At 42.9% G+C, this 13,865-nt stretch overlaps 1 protein-coding gene across 1 annotated transcript in view; it reads right to left on the reverse strand.

Moving 5' to 3' along the window:
• The window catches only part of Hecw (Hecw ubiquitin protein ligase), a 288,203-nt gene that overhangs the window by 96,315 nt on the left and 178,023 nt on the right, over positions 1–13,865 (reverse strand). The gene's annotated exons all lie outside the window — the stretch shown is intronic.

Below are 13,865 nucleotides of genomic sequence, written 5' to 3' on the forward strand. Positions count from 1 at the left end.
AGATGGAGGGGAGGCGGGAGGGAGAATAGTAAAATGGTTATGTCTGAACTATATTATGTCCAGTTACCACACCACAAAAGGTGTGTTATGCTGATGATTCTGTACTGACTGATGACAGTATGGAGTGGAAGGAATGTTTGTGATGTGGAGAAATGGTATGGAGGTCAAACGTAAAACCAGTGTGATGGTCAGCAGGGAAGATCAAGGCCTTGTGCTAAAGGTTGCAAGGATATGGGCAGCAACTGATTCTGTGCACTGGCCCCAATGGATGGGTGAACAAGAGAGGTAGAGCTGTGCAGGATAAGTTGCAAAATGTAGTCAAAACAACTGTGGGTGACATGTGCAATGAGAATCAAGTAAATTCTGTTAGATTAGACAGTGTACACTTTGGTAGAATTTCCCTGGAAGTTATGACAGACTACCGCTACAGTAAGAGTCCTTTCATTCAGCATCTGGTTTTATGGTATTACTGGTCTTTCGGCAGTTTTCAAAAATAGTCCCATTATGAAAGTTCTGTGCTCCTCTGGCACATATGCTGAGCTGATCGGCACCTGTGACGGGGTCGCCGTCGTTGCTGGTACTCATGTGCCCATAGTTGCCAATTTGGCACTGCTGGCGCTAGATCTAGGCTTTTCATAATAATTTAGCACCAATAAATATTTGATTTTCTTCTATATCTAGCGTGTTTTGAAGTCCAATTTAGCATGAAAATTGGAACTGTTCACCTATAGCTTAGCGTGTTTTAAAGTTGAGATTAGTGCATTTGAAGATTTGTATAGTCAAGTCGCCTAATTCGTGTATCTGGTACTTTGCCCAACCAGCCCCTATCTTTTTTATTCCGCGGAAAAAACTAAAAAAAACGCGGTTCCTAGGTTCCAAAGTGGCTCATTTCCGAGGAGATTTATAATATTTGGAGAAGGCATATGACAGGGTGGATAGACAAGGATTGTGGGAAGTATTAAGAATATATGGGGTAGATGGGAAGTTGTTGACTGCTGTGAAGAGTATGTATGATGGTGCTAAGGCTGCAGTGTGTGTAGATGGTAAACTGAGTGAATTTTTCTCTTTGAAGGTTGGGTTGAAACAGGGATGTGTCATGTCTCCATGGTTGTTCAATCTGTACATGGATGGGGTAATAAAAGAGGTACAAGGTAGGGTAGTGGATGTTGGAGTGGCCCTGGTGAGAGAGGGTAGTGTTTGGAAACTCCCCGTACTGTTGTTTGCAGATGATACTGTGTTGTTGAGTGAAGACGAAGGGGAGCTGCAAGGCTTGGTGGATGTTTTTGGAAGAGTGTGTAAGAAACGGAATCTAAAGGTGAATGTAGGGAGGAGTAAAGTGATGGTCTTTGAGAGAGGTGAAGTCAGTGAATGTACAGCGAGGTTGGATGGTGAGGAATTGGAAAATATGAGTACGTTTAAGTACTTGGGTAGTGTGATGAGTAAGGTTGGAGGTTTGGAGGGTGAAGTTCGTTTGCTCATTTACAGATTCCCTGCACCTAAAGTACAGGCCGAGCCATACATTAGCCCGGTCAGTGGGGTATGGGCTGATTAAAAAATAGTAAGGGGGGAGAAGAGGACCTGGGGATTGCCCAGCACACACGCCCTGACTCCTGACTGGCTTTGTGGTGTGTGTGGCACGAGGGTGAAGTGCTTGAAAGGGTACAGCAGGGAAGAAAGGTTGCTGGTTCCTTGAAAGCAGTGATAAGAAACAGGGAATGAGCATGGAAGTGAAAAAGTTACTACATGAAAGTATTGTGATACCAACTCTAACGTATGGAAGTGAAGCTTGGACGTTGTTGGAAGGGCACAAGTCAAAAGTGAGAGCAGTGGAAATGAGTTATTTAAGAGGAGCCTGTGGAGTCACAGGGAGAGAGAGGCTGACAAATGAGGATATAAAGGAGTGTTGTGGTGTGGATGTGGATGTGAGAGGAAGCATTAGGAGGAATACACGGAGGTGGTTTGGCCATGTGGAGAGGATGAAGGGTGAAAGACTGATGAAGAGAGTGTATGTGAGTGAGGTGGAGGAAGGGAGAGGGAGGAGGAGGCCAAGGATGAGATGGAGGGATGGGGTGGAGAGGTATATGAGAGAGGAGGGTGTGAGTTGGGAGCAGGGCAGTGAAATGGTGGAGGACAGGGCGACGTGGAGGCGATTTGTTTGTGGCCACCCCGAACAGGATTGAGGCGTCTGGCAATAGACAGATAGACAGATTTATAATATCCGGGCACCCATGATGTATTCTGCACCTGCTAGCCAATCACAGACAACCTAGACCAAGCAGCCAATCACAGCCCAGCCCTGGTGGCAAGTGTGCACACTACAGCTGTCACGTTTTGTTTACCTCCTGTCCTGCCAACCGACAACTACGTGTGTTCCCCCGTGAGTTCTGAGTGCTACCTGGCCTTTTTCTTGTCAAGGTTACCTCTCCCCGGGCTCTGTTATGGACAGCCCCAGCCCCCAAGCGACATTCGACCCAGCTGGGGTCCAAGAAGAAGGCTCCTCTCAGTTATCAGCAGCGTTTGGAGGTTATTCATCGAGTGGAGGAAGGAGAGAAGTTTGCACACTTGGCCAGGGAGTATGGCCTGAAGGAGTCAACAATTGTCTGTTTGTGTTTGCTGTTGGGTAGTTAGGTGTAGGTAGGGTGCTGTAGGGGGGTTCCACTAGGGTCCAGACTAAATATCCTTTTTTCCCATTGGTTCTTAACTTTGTAAACTGTGGAAATAGTAATCCACATGTAGGTACCAGTCTCTAATTGCCATGGATTAGGCAACTTGACTATACAGTACTTGCCAACACTGCATGTGTTGTTGACCATCATGACTCATGAGTGTCTGGCTTTGTGAGCAGGACCTTTCGAAAGGTTGGAAACTTTGTTGTGCTATTTTACGGTGTACTTATGTAAGTACGCCCAGGTTAAGGTAGGTTCATGTGTATTGTATCATTAAATACATTAAATATAAGTTGCTTATTAAATATTTAGTGCTTAGGGGTGACCAATAATACTTGGTAGACACTGGTTGCATTAGGGTGACTGACCATGATTGCTAGAAACTTTTTGGTAGGTTTTTCTGGTCATCCGGCAGTTTCTGCTCTTTCAGCACCTGTTTGGTCTTGAAGATGCTGAATGAGAGGACTTTTACAGTATTTTTAGAAGATATGATCAGTGCTGGAAATGGAGTGATGAAGAGCTCCGTCTGCCTTAATCAGAAGTGACTGGAAGCAGAAACTCAGAGAACTGCTACATATTCTGACAATAAAAGGAGCCTCATTTCACACAAAGGAGAAAATTTATGCTGCCTGTGTGAAAAGTGTTATGTATGACTGTGAACTACAACCAGTAAAGGATGAGGATATTTACTATCTACCTATCTACAGCCTGACGCCATAATCCAGCAAAGGGTAGCCGAGGACAAAATGCCTCCAAGTCGCTCAGTCACCCTCCATTTGACTACCCTCCCCCCAGCTCACTCCCCCCTCCCTCATATACCTCTCAAATCCATCCCTCCACCTCATCCTCGGTCTTCCCCTCCCTCTTCCTCCCTCCACCTCACCTACATACACCCTCTTAGTCAGTCTTTCATTCTCCATTCTCTCCACATGTCCAAACCATCTCAGTGTATTTCTCCTAATATTCTCAACTGCATCCACATCCACCCCACAACGTTCCTTCACTTCTTCATTCATCAACCTGCCCCTCCATGACACTCCACATGCTCCTCTCAAATAAGACATTTCCACTGCTCTCACTCTTGACTTGTTCCCCTCTAGCAAGCTCCATGCCTCGCTTCCATACATCATGGTAGGGATCACAATACTATCATGCAGTGACTTCTTAACTTCCATATTCACCTCCCTATTTCTCATCACTGCTTTCAGTTAACCAACAACCTTCCTTCCCTGTTGTACCCTTTCATGCACTTCATCCCCCAGAGTTCCATCCTTACTCATCACACTACCCAAGTATTTGAATGCACTCACATTCTCCATATCCTGACCATCCAACCTCACTGTGCATTCTTGAATGCACTCACATTCTCCATATCCTCACCACCCAACGTCACTGTGCATTCTTGAATGCACTCACATTCTCCATATCCTCACCATCCAAACTCACTGTGCATTCTGTGATTTCATTCTTCTTAAACACCATAACTTTACTCTTGTTTACATTAACTTTCAGATTCCTCTTCCTACACACTGTCTCAAATTCATTCACCAAACCTTGCAACTCCCATTCATCTTCACTCAACAATACTGTATCATCAGCAAACAGCAACATCGTAATCTTCCACATCTCACCTATAGAGCCACCCCCACATCCACTGCCCTAGCTTGCACCTCCTTTACAACCCCATCCATGTACATATGAAACAGCCATGGATGTTTACAAGCAGGAGAAAGTGCAATGAGGATGAGGATGAGAAGATGAATAAGTAATGCCTCCTGACTGATAGTGTAGCACTGAGTGAATGGTTTAGCATAAAGCTGTTAGGGGTAAGTAATGCTTCATGGCAGACACATTAGATATGGTTTAGCATAAAGCTGTTAGGGGTAAGTAATGCTTCATGGCAGACACATTAGATATGAAGCTCTGAGGGAATGGTTTAGCATGAAGTTGTTATGGATAAGTAATGCCTCCTGACAGACATGTTAGATAATGATGCACTAAGGGAATACGTTGTTAGAGGCAAGTAATGCCTCCTGACAGACACCTTGGACAATGATGTACTAAGGGAATGGTTTTGCATAAAGTTATGGATAAATAATGCCTCCTGACTGACAAGTTAGATAGTGATGCACCAAAGGAATGGTCTGGCATACAACTGTTAAGAGTAAGTACTGCTTCCTGACAGGATGTACAATAATGATTTGGCATAAAGCTGTTGCTAATCCCAGTCTGACTCACCAAGCAGAACCACTGACAGCAGGCAAGTAACTGCCCATACAGAGTCGTCCTATAAGTTCCAAACAACGCTGATGGAGCATATACTGTATGTTATAGTGTGGCACGTGCTGTGCAGTGTTTTATTGCATGTGTTATGTTGCAGATCTATTCTGAAAGCAGGGCATGTCATTTGTGATTCCACCCAAACCAAATCTAAGCTAATAACTGAGGAAAGCTGGGTGATTTTATGATCTACGCCTAGAGAGGTGAACCTGATCAGCTCTGTAATAACTGAAATGAAACAAATTAATCACACTAGCCTGGCTGAGATTAGATTTCAGGCCCTCGCACTCCACACGCATGCATGTTACCACTGAGCCAAACAGAGGATCCCCCCTTTGCCTCTGGGCAATGAAGACATTTACAGATCCCATTACAGCTCTGTTTAAGGATACCTCTGAAGGGTGGATATCAGGAGGGGTGGCTTGCAGTAAACTTATCTGATCAAGGTGTTGTACTGCCCTGCATGTGAAATGCGTGTAGTATGAAGGTGTTTCTTCAATGTTAGTGTTGGAGCACCTGGAGGTGGGATGTGGTTGAAGAGCATCCAGTAATGTCTGTGTGGTGATTATTTATGTGCCCATTTTGACCAAGACAGTAGTTAAGAGAAGTAAATTACAGCTGATGAAGGACTGAACTAGTATGGCACTAGATGGGGTGGCTTGATGGATCCTGAAAGAATGTATGGATCAACTGGTTGGACCTATCCATAATATTAACTTATCACTGGATAGAGGAGAAATGTCAATACTTTACTAAGAAAGTGAATATTGTGGCTACTAATTTGTAAAGGAGGAGCACTGTTTCTAAACTTAGTGAAAAAATTATCACAAAATGATGCAGCAATAACTGCTTCCTTGTTATCAACGTTTTTTTTTCCTCTCTCTCTCTCTCTCTCTCTCTCTCTCTCTCTCTCTCTCTCTCTCTCTCTCTCTTTTCCTTTTTAAGGTTTTGACTAGACTTTTTCTTTTTTTACAGCTGAGAATTATTTTCTATTTATCTATCTATTGCCAGATGCCATAATCCCATAAGGAGTGGCCATCTGACTTTGAGTTATTTGTTCTACGGGGTGAGACACTAACCCTCCACCAACCCACTTGCTGACACGTAGGGAGCACGTATGGTTTGGTTATATGGTTACCACCCAGCGTTGTAAATGGTTTCTTGACTTACGGGAAACCATTTGGCTTGTCACTCAATGTAAAGCCACCTGTAAAGGAAAGAAAAGCAATAGAAGTGACAAGAAGGGTGGGAGAAAAAAATGCAGATAAAAAAAAGCTTGTTTCGCTCTTTCCACAAGGGATCACAGACTGCGTCTTCTCACCAATCCAACAGTCACCTGCTATTGGCTCTACACATTTCCATCTACTGTACCGTTAGCCCTTATGTTTTGCATGATTTGGGTTCGCAAATTTACCTTTCACAGAAAAGCCCCAAATTTCCACACAATTAAGAATTCACCTTTGGTGTCAATATATGGAATGCCAGTGGGCAAGTCAATCATCAACTGTTGTCTGCTATGTTGTTTTCACAGTTCCTGCCAGCTGTCAGACTGTATGTGGTGTTCTGGTAGTGACTGCAGCTAAGGTCACTTATTTTGCCTTTCCCTTTGTTCAGCTATTGTTCTCATGTGGTCTACCTGTACTGTATTATGGATTTCTTTTCATTCACTGGAGGACCAGGTGATAGTGGTGATGGTGAAATATCAGGAAGTTCAAAGGATGGAGGCAACAAGAGAAATGGATGGCATGAGTATTGAGTTGTGTGAAGAAAAAAAAGTATTTTGTAGAGGATAAGTAGTTATTTAATGTTTCTTAACATTCTTATCATATTCATATGGCTGTCAGTTACAGTGGTATCCTATTTTATGAGAGCTATATCTCAAAAGTGAGAAAAAGAGTGACTTTTGGAAGGACTCTAGAATCAATCAGATTTTTTACCACTGATTTAATACTTTTCAAATCGTGAAATTCAGATTTCGCTCCAACCTCATGTTACCAGTTGGACGCAAAACTTAAAGGCTCAGTGTATGCATCTCACTATCACTTTCAACAAATAACGAATAATCTTAGTGCCTGCAGCTTCATCTGTGCAAAATAATGTTTATGTACTTCTACCACAAACTGACTTAGGACCCCCCCCCCAACAAGGTATTAAAAACACAGAAATCATAGTATATCACAATGTTTGTTCATGAAATGCCATTCATTAATATGAAATCATGTATCCCTTGTTTTTCATGACAAGTTGGATTCATTCTCGCATGGAATCACGTAGATCTTTAAAGTAATCTAGGGACATTTCTTCACACCAAACATTTGTCAGTTCAGTCTTGAGGTTGTCCAGACTGGGTGTCTTTTTCTCTGCCATGATTTTCTTTATCTCTGCCCAGCAGTTTTCTATCGGATTTAGATTCGGACTGCTGCCAGGCCAGTCAAGGACATCAGTCCGTTTATCCTGATGCCATTTTGTCACCTTTCTTGATTAGTGACATAGAGCTGAATCATGCATGAAAAGGTCGCAACCATGAATAGCAAAAAAGTTTAACAAATGATCTTTCAGAACTTGAATGTATCAGCCACCATTCATCATCAAGTTCTTAGGAAGAAAGTAGAGGCCTCCTCTTCCCATTTCACCTGAGAAACACCCCCATACCATTACTAATTGTGGGTGTTTAACAGTCAGCACTGTGTAAGCAGGGTCATATCAACTACAGGAGGCAGGGCAACAAACCTTGGCAGAACGCACCTGGAACACTTGAAATGTGCTTTCATCGGAAAACATAACTTTTTTTCCACTCACCCGATGTCCAGTGTGCATACTTCTTGGCAAACTGAATGCCCTGCTTCTTCATGTGGTCAGTGAGATGTGGTTTCTTGGCTGCGGTATGGCTTGGCAAACCCAGCTCCTTCTGCAAGCGGTGTTGGATAGTTCGAATTGAGACATCTTGTAACAGCTGGGGATGCATTCTCTTCAATTCTGCTGCTGTCAGTCGGGGATTCTTGATTACTTCCCTCTTCAGAAGCGTATCTGTTCCTCTGGAAGTCATCCTCTTCCTTCCACCATCATGCTTGTACTCTGGTACATCAGGTGGCAGGCCATGCGCTGCAGCAAGAATCTTCATGATGGTCGACTTTGCATGTCCAGTAAATTCACAAATCGTGTTGATAGGGACATTATCCCGCCTCCATGCAATGATACGGACCCTCTCATCCCATGAGTGGTACTTTCCAGGCATGACAACTCGGCTATAGGAAAATAACAGGGCAAACAGTAATGCTTACAAAAAAAGAGGGAGGTGCAAGCTTGAAGTGATGGGAACATATACTCCCACTCTTGCTTCTGGGCAAGCACTGACATGCTGAGTGTTTCACCACCTCCAGCCAATACCACAGGAGTTGCCAGGTACTTCTTGCCCCAGAAATTCACTTGGCAGAGGTGGAAGCACAAAGCAAAGACATATAATTTTCCCATAGCAATTCTGTGTGTAGGTCCTAAGTCAATTTGCAGTGGGTGTAAATATGCACCCAGGTGGTACCAGCCTGTCTCCTTTGTGTTATGTAGCTTCATTTTGAGAGAAATAAAGCCACTGACTTGGGTAGTGTGATGAGTAATGATGGAAGTTTAGAGGGTGAAGTGCTTGAAAGGGTACAACAGGGAAGTCAGCATGTAAGTAAAAAAAAAAAGTTGCTAGATGACAATACTGTGATATCAACCCTAACGTATGGAAGTTAAGCATGGACCTTGCTGGAAGGACAAAAGTCAAGAGTGAGAGCAGTGGAAACAAGTTATTTGAGAGGAGCATGTGGAGAGACAGACTGACAAATGAGGAAGTGATGGAGCATTGTGGTTTGGATGTGGATGTGATAGAAAGCATTAGTTGAAATACACTGAGGTAGTTTGGCCATGTGGAGAGGATGGAGAGCAAGAGAGTAAAGAGGAGAGTGTATGTGAATGAGGTGGAGGGGGGGGGAGAGGGAGGGGAGGCTGACGATGAGATGGAGGGATGGAGTGGAGAGGTATATGAGAGAGGGGTGTGTGAGCTGGGAGCAGGGCAGTGAAATGGCATTGGACAGGGCAATGAGGAAGCAATTCGTTTGGGGCCACCCTTTTCGGGATTGAGGCATCTGGCACTAGACAGACAGATAGCTATATGGCTAGATGCCAGCTTTTGGCTCTACCACTACTCATTTCCATCCCTGCATCTCCCTCTCACTTTTAACTCTCTTGTTACCAATCGACGCAGGCTGCATCCAACTGCGAGTGAGTAATCGGGACACAGTCCTGGGAGCCCAAGGCCACACAGTGAAAGACCCCCCCCCATCACCGCGCTATTCCCGTGAACTCAATAGTTCATAAATAATTTATCCTCACACTTTTATTTTAAGAAGAGAGTGGATGAGGAATTTCGAAGGAATTTGAGTGTAAAGTGGAGGGACTGTAAGAAAATGTTCTGGAAAGAGGTGTAAAGAGTAAGACAGGGTGGAAGTGAGGTTAGCAGGGGAGTGAAAGATGAAAATGGTAGATTACTAGTGGAGAAGAGAGAAAAAGTAAGCAGATGGAGAGAACACTTTAAGGAATTGTTGAACATAGAGGATGGAAGTGATGCGAGTATTAGTGGCTGGGGAATGGCAGGGAGAAAGAGGAAGGTAAGAAGACAGGAAAAAATCAGTAGGATAGAAGTTGTGGAAGCAATGATGAAAGTTAAATTGGGGAAAGCCCCAGGAATTAATGGAGTGTGTGGTGAAATGTTCAAGCATGGGGGAGAGATAGTAGTAGAATGGATGTGGAAGATGTGCAGATTGGTCTGGAAGGAAGGTAGAGTATTGGAGGATTGGAAGTCAGGTATAATTATTCCCTTGTACAAAGGAAACGGGGAAAAAGAAGTGTGTGGTAATCACAGGGGCACCTGTCTTCTTAGTATACCAGGAAAAGTTTATGGTAGGATACTTATTGACAGAGTTAGGGAAATAACAGAGGAATTAGTTGGAGAAGAACAGGGAGGATTTAGGAAGGGAAGAGGTTGTGTAGATCAGATATTCATTCTTAGATATTTAGTGGAAAAGTTTCTAGAGAAGGGAAAGAAGTTGTATGTGGCTTTCATGGATTTGGAGAAAGCATATGACAGGGTGGATAGACAAGGATTGTGGAAAGTATTAAGAATATATGGGGTAGATGGGAAGTTGTTGAATGCTGTGAAGAGTATGTATGATGGTAGTAAGGCTGAAGTGCAAGTGGATGGTGAACTGAGTGAATTTTTCTCTTTGAAGGTTGGGTTGAAACAGGGATGTGTCATGTCTCCATGGTTGTTCAATCTGTACATGGATGGGGTAATAAAAGAGGTACAAGGTAGGGTAGTGGATGTTGGAGTGGCCCTGGTGAGAGAAGGTAGTGTTTGGAAACTCCCTGTACTCTTGTTTGCTGATGATACTGCGTTGTTGAATGAATACGAAGGGAAGTTGCAAGGCTTGGTGGATGAGTCTGGGAGAGTGTGTAAGAAATGGAATCTAAAGATGAATGTACGGAAGAGTAAAGTGATGGTCTTTGAGAGAGGTGAAGTCTGTGAATGCACAGCGAGGTTGGATGGTGAGGAACTGGAAAATGTGAGTACGTTTAAGTACTTGGGTACTGTAATGAGTAAGGATGGAGGTTTGGAGGGTGAAGTGCTTGAAAGGGTACAGCAGGGAAGAAAGGTTGCTGGTTCCTTGAAAGCAGTGATAAGAAACAGGGAAGTGAGCATGGAAGTGAAAAAGTTACTACATGACAGTATTGTGATACCAACTCTAACGTATGGTAGTGAAGCTTGGATGTTGTTGGAAGGACGCAAGTCAAGAGTGAGAGCAGTGGAAATGAGTTATTTAAGAGGAGCCTGTGGAGTCATGTGGAGAGACAGGCTGACAAATGAGGATATAAAGAAGCATTGTGGTGTGGATGTGGATGTGATACGCAGCAATAGGAGGAATACACCGAGGTGGTTTGGCCACGTGGAGAGGATGGAGGGTGAAAGACTGAAGAAAAGAGTGTATGTGAGTGAGGTGGAGGGGGAGAGAGGGAGGGGGCAGCCGAGGATGAGATGGAGGGATGGAGTGGAGAGGTATATGAGAGAGGGGGGTGTGAGTTGGGAGCAGGGCAGTGAAATAGTGAGGGACAGGGCGACATGGAGGCGATTTGTTTGTGGCCACCCCGAACGGGATTGAGGCGTTTGGCAATAAATAGATAGACAGACTTTTATTTATGTTTTGATAATCGTAATTTCTTTTTCGCTGTAACCTTGAATAAATGCACTTGCTTTTGGTGCTGTAAAAATGATCAGTCAAATGTAAATTATGCCGTACTTTATTTTTTTGCTTCATATTTTTTTCCATTTTTTTTCTCATAGATATATAATTTTTATGGTAAATGTTACTGAGAATAAGCTATAGGGAATTTATATGGCTTCATTTTGGTGTACAAAGAATTTCTGTAGGTCAATTAGGGCTGATTTTACAATGTGCAAAAGGAAATTATCTTACACTCGAGCAAGACTCGTAGCACACTGACTGGGGCAGTGGGGCGATGCTGGGTGTGGAGTGGGTTAAGCACAGAAAGGAATACACGGAGACACAAGTAATGTTTTGTTCTCGCCCAGAAATAGATGCAAAACCATTCCATTGCCAAAAAAACAGGGGCCATTTCATTCGATGCAACCAGCGTCGAATGATAAGGAGCGGTTGAAATGTGCGCTGACGCAGCCTGCGTCAAATGGTAACAAGTGCATGAAATTTGCAAAGCATCCATACACACCAAAGGGATAATATATAAAATAATATTCTTAATGTCTATATCTCCTGTGAAAAATAATAAAATGGTTATGTTGATATGTAAACACACACAGCACCAATCTCTCCGTTGTTATTTACATATCTAGTTGCCTGCTTTCAGCCTGACTCATTTCCATCAACACATCTCACTCTCACTTTTATTAAATAACAATATTCTTAGTGTCTGTCGCTGAGTAAGTATTCAATGTAGATGAGACTGGCCTATGGTGGAATGGTATTTATGAAAGAGAAGACGAAAGGGGATGCAAGGAACAGCATGGTAGAATGATGAGGTGAGAGAGGCTGTGGTACAAAAGTAGAAAGCATATACAGTACAATCCCTGCTATCTGGTATCCAGACAAACAAAATACTCAGAAAAACGGGAAAATTCAAGGGTTGGTGAATGTGTCAGTAAGTTATAACCGTATGGCAATTTGAATGGACCGCCAAACCGCCGTTTTATCGTGTCTTGCGAGGCTGGGTGAAGTCGGACAAAGTGAGGTGAAGGCATTTCCGGCTAATGTAAATCCCTAGTAAATCCTTTTAACCACCCCTCCTCTCCTCCTGTTTCCCCTACTTGAATTCAGTCATCCTCCACACTCTCTATAAATCACCGGTCTGCTTTTTAACACCAGACAGTAAACAAGCTCTCTTGCTGTTGTGTTGCTCTGATAGACAGTATTTCTACACTCCAAAATGCCTAAAGAGCAAACTAAATGTAAGCATGTCGTGCTTACCTTGAAACAGAAGCTGGACATATGCAATAGACTTGAAAAAGGAGAACATTATAAAACTGATGACTACATATAGTGTAGGAAATTCAATGATTTATGATATCAAGACCCAAGAATCCAAGCTCAATTAAATTTTCATGAAAAGAGAAACAAGTAAGTCCATTGAAAAAAAGGCATACTCTTCATCGTAACAGTGGTTTTGCTTAGCAAGATCTAAGGGAGCACGTATTTCTGGTCCTCTTATACAAGAAAAACCAAGAGAGTTTCACAGTAAAATGAATATAGAAATCGAATGTGATTTCAGTATTGGATGGTTAACTCGTCTCAAAGACAGGCATGGAATTCGTAAACCAGACACCTCAGGAGAGCAAATCATCAAACGGCAAACGCCGGTGTGTTTTTCTTCCTAACTGACCGACTCCAACTTGCACCATATTAATTCATCTTAGAATGCATATGCACTGGCAGAGTTGAAAAAAAAAAAATGTTAATAGGAATGAATGTTTACTTTGTTGGAAGAAAAAAAAAAAAAAAATGCTTGCTTGCACTTTGTTCATCATTTATTTTATTTTGTGCAAAACAGCTGATTGGCGGGTGAGGGGTGGAATGGTGGCGGTCAGGTGGGGAAGAAATACAGTCGGGGCCGGGACCATAAACAATGCTCATGTGGGGGCACAGGTGTCGTGATTATTATACAGTGCAGTCTTAACATCAGTTCATAATAAATGTTTAAGATTTTATTTCTTTATTTTTCCATTTGTATGAGTACAATACATACAATGAATACTGTACTTCGGTAGTTAACAGAATGGTGCAAAACAGCTGACAGGTGGGTGAGGGGTGGAATGGTGGCAGTCTGCAGTCAGTCGGGGCCGGGACCGTAAACAAAGCTCAGGTGGGGGCACAGGTGTCGTAATAATTCTACAATGCAGTCATAACATCAGTTCACCAATAAATTTCAAGATTTTATTTATTTTTCAATTTCTATTAAGACAATACATACACCGAATAATTCGGTAGTTAACAGAAATGAGTTGTGCATTTTGCAGTACTGCTAGGCATTGCATGCATGTGCATTATGACCATGGTGTGTGTTTATGAGGCTGTTTTTCAGGTGGAATCTCTTAGGATGGCCCTTGATGTGAGTGGTGAGTACCTGAATTGTATTTACTGCATTGAGAATTATTGCCTTTGTACAGACTTGATTTGAATATCAGAAATATGGGAAAAATCTGTAACCGGGAAGGTAAATTCCCCATGCCACCCGGTTAACTGGGATTGTACTGTAGTAAGTGGATGAGAAATAGGGGCATGAAAGAAGCTGAGAGATGGAAGAGAGAGTTATATGTAGAGAGGAAGGGAGAGGTGAAAAGATTAGTAAGAGAGA

Source organism: Coenobita brevimanus, chromosome 101, assembly GCF_032717465.1.
Source record: "Coenobita brevimanus isolate Jiangsu-jjx chromosome 101, ASM3271746v2, whole genome shotgun sequence".
Classification (NCBI taxonomy): Eukaryota; Metazoa; Arthropoda; class Malacostraca; order Decapoda; family Coenobitidae; genus Coenobita; species Coenobita brevimanus.